Here is a 3,683-nt window from a genome sequence, read left to right on the forward strand (position 1 = left end):
TGATTGGCTGCTTAGAAATTAAGTGTTAACGAGCAGTTGGACAGGTGTACCTAATAAAGTGGCCGGTGAGTGTAAATTTAGGAGTGACCATTGTTCTGAGAATATTCTCCAATTAATAAAGACATGACGCCCTGAGGGATCAATGACAGTACCAAGTATTTCCAGAGGTGTACTTTTATTTCTCAAAGCGGCCCCACCTCTGCCCGTTGAACTGGATTATGACAACCCTACCTGCCCTACCCAGTCTCTCTTTCATTATTCATGTTCCTGCAAAGGGAGCTGAGGTTCTTGTAGGAAAGAGATATCTACGTGTAACTTTTTACGGTATGTTAAGACCCTTTTTCTTTTAAATCAGCCCATTCAATCCATCAACATTAAAGCTGACAAATTTCAATACACTGTCCATAAAGGTTCTGTTTCGTTCAAAACCTTCTCCTAATCTTTCATAATATTACAATAAACAAAGTACTTGAAATATAGGGTGTAACATATGCATGAAGAACCCAAACCAAAACGATGTTTCTGGCTTCCCTCTTCACACGATGAACAATGCACAATGCAGTCAACTTATCTCCGATTATCTTAGGTCCATTGAGCAGTTTATGAATCAAAATAGACAAACTTGTTTAAAGGGTTAAGAGTGTTTTTAGGGATCTTTGAGAGCTTCCAGAGATGCGTCCTTCTACCTTAGGAAGGAAGACTTGGAAGTGACACTACACACTGGACCTTTAAAGGACCGGAAGTCGAAGAAGTTCTCATTGGTCACGAGGAATCTGGTCATCATCCTGAATCATTTCATTCATTGGTTCAAAACAATAAGCTGACATATTCCTGAAGGTGTGATCCTGTCCAGACTCAGCTGATCAGCAGTGAGAGACAGGAGGAGACTCTCCGTCCTCCACAGGACACAGAGACACTGAGGAGCCAGAAGAGAAGATCCCAAACCCAGGATAGAGAGTCTGGGTTGATGAGGCGTTGAAGGTGTGGAGGTGGATCAGTGAGTCAGAGGAGACTGTGTAGAAGGACAGAGAGCCAGCAGGACAGTCCACATACACTGCTACTCTACCAGGGACACGAGGGGAGGAGATGGATGTTCTTGTGTTATTGTGCCAGGCAGAGTAACCACCATCATAGCAGCTCAGATTCCAGGACTGATCATTATGTCCAAACCCAGAGTCATCACTGTCTCCTCTCCTCCTGATTCCTCTGTAACTCACTGATATATTAATCTCTCCTCTGGTCTGGACCTCCCAGTAACAGCGACCAGTCAGACCATCTCTACACAGCAGCTGAGGACACCAGGACTCAAACCTCTCTGGATGACCAGGATATGGCTGATCCTCCTCCACCCGTGTCACCGTCCTGTTGTTGTCAGACAGTTTGAGGTTCCTGTTCACCGTGTTGGTGTCGACTGTGAGTTCACAGGAATATGACGGAGAGAACGAGACACAACACAGCTGCAGTTATTAACCAATCAGCTCTTTGGTGATGACATCACAGGGTTGAATGAGTGATGTCACAGTCTGATGAATGAAATTAAAAACACACTTACACTTCCTCAGACCTGGTGTCAACCATCTGACTCCAGCAGGCTCCACCCTGAAAGGAGGGGGGGGGGCATTACATCACTCTCTCACACAGCTGGGTTCTGATCTAATGAAGCGCTGAGATTTACTCATTTTATATTCATTCCTAGTTCCTGTTCTCTCTAACCTGTCTCACTCTCTCTAACCTGTCTCTCTCTCTAACCTGTCTCTCTCTAACCTGTCTCTCTCTCTAACCTGTCTCCCTCTCTCTAAACCCTCTCACTCTTTAACCTGAATAATACCTTCCATTATGTTAATGTCCAGATAATGTGATTTCCAGGCTGTGAAACTGAAAATATGAAGACATATGATTTGAACAGAAATATTTGACAGGCCTTGGTTTTGGGACAAATTCTTGATATAAACAAGGTTTGATCTAAATCTGAGACAGGAACAACAACCTGGAAATCCATCCCAGTCTCTATCATCAGGAGCATTTAACCTATACTACCACTCCAGCCAAAAATTGTACTCAAGTAAACGTAATGTTACTTCAGAATAATATGACTCAAGTAAAAGTAAAAGTAGTTGTCCAAATAATTACTTAAGTAAGAGTAAAAAAGTGCTTGGTGAAAAAACTACTCAAGTAGTGAGTAACTTTTGAGTAACGTCTGATTTATTTCTTAACACAAGCATTAATCAGACAGACAAAAATACAACATAATCATCTTTAGGCAAATTATAGTTCATCCAATCAATAAAATAAATTAAAATGTATTTATTAATTACAAAATAGATTAAGTGAAGAGACTTAAACATCAAATTCGGATGTATATATAGACATATATAGCTATATATATATATATATATAAAGATATATATACGTTTAGGAAAGTTCAAACCATGTGTAAAAGACAAACATTCGCGCATCCACAGCAAAAACAAACATGAGTGCTTCTTTAACTTTTCTCAAGTTAGATGTTGAGTTTTTGAAGGCTGAAATGTCCGTTTGTTTTGGTCGACACAGAGGGCGCCGCATAACGTAGCTGCTGTTTCCACTTTTATAAAAAGGTAAACATGCTTTCACTATGAGGCCGGAGGGGTCTGCATTGCCGACGGTTGATTCATGACATCTTTGCTTTGCTACGACGGTCAAGCTGACATGTTCCGCTGCTAAGATCAATTATGGTTGTTTGACGAGACTGCACAACACCGTTTGATTGGTGGAACACAGTCACGTGGCAGAGCCTTTAGCGGAAGTCTCTTTCTCTCTGTCAAAATAAAACATTAAAATGAGACGTACGCAGGGGGGATAAAAACAATGACGCGTAGAATACCACAAAGGTAAAAAGAAAAGTAACGAGCTCATTGTGGCATAATGTAGTGAAGTAAGAGTACAGTTTCTTTTTCACAAATCTACTCAAGTAAAAGTAAAAGTATAGTGATTTAAAACTACTCCCAGAAGTATTTTTTTTTTCTTAATTACTCAAGTAAATGTAACGGAAATGTAACTCGTTACTACCCACCTCTGATCAGGACATATAGCCTATACTACTAATAACCAATCAGGAGCATATAGCCTATACTACTAATAACCAATCAGGAACATATAGCCTATACTACTAATAACCAATCAGGAACATATAGCCTATACTACTAATAACCAATCAGGAACATATAGCCTATGCTACTAATAACCAATCAGGAACATATAGCCTATACTACTAATAACCAATCAGGAGCATATAGCCTATACTACTAATAACCAATCAGGACATATAGCCTATACTACTAATAACTAATCAGGAACATATAGCCTATGCTACTAATAACCAATCAGGAACATATAGCCTATACTACTAATAACTAATCAGGAGCATATAGCCTATGCTACTAATAACTAATCAGGAGCATATAGCCTATACTACTAATAACCAATCAGGAACATATAGCCTATGCTACTAATAACTAATCAGGACATATAGCCTATACTACTAATAACCAATCAGGAGCATATAGCCTATACTACTAATAACCAATCAGGAACATATAGCCTATACTACTAATAACTAATCAGGAACATATAGCCTATACTACTAATAACCAATCAGGAGCATATAGCCTATACTACTAATAACCAATCAGGAACATATAGCC

The 3,683-nt window shown here is 39.5% G+C and overlaps 1 long non-coding RNA gene across 2 annotated transcripts in view; it reads left to right on the top strand.

Annotated features, from left to right (window-relative positions):
• The window catches only part of LOC117953929, a 19,173-nt gene that overhangs the window by 8,226 nt on the left and 7,264 nt on the right, over positions 1 to 3,683 (top strand). The window lies entirely within an intron of this gene.

Source organism: Etheostoma cragini, chromosome 12, assembly GCF_013103735.1.
Source record: "Etheostoma cragini isolate CJK2018 chromosome 12, CSU_Ecrag_1.0, whole genome shotgun sequence".
Lineage (NCBI taxonomy): Eukaryota > Metazoa > Chordata > Actinopteri > Perciformes > Percidae > Etheostoma > Etheostoma cragini.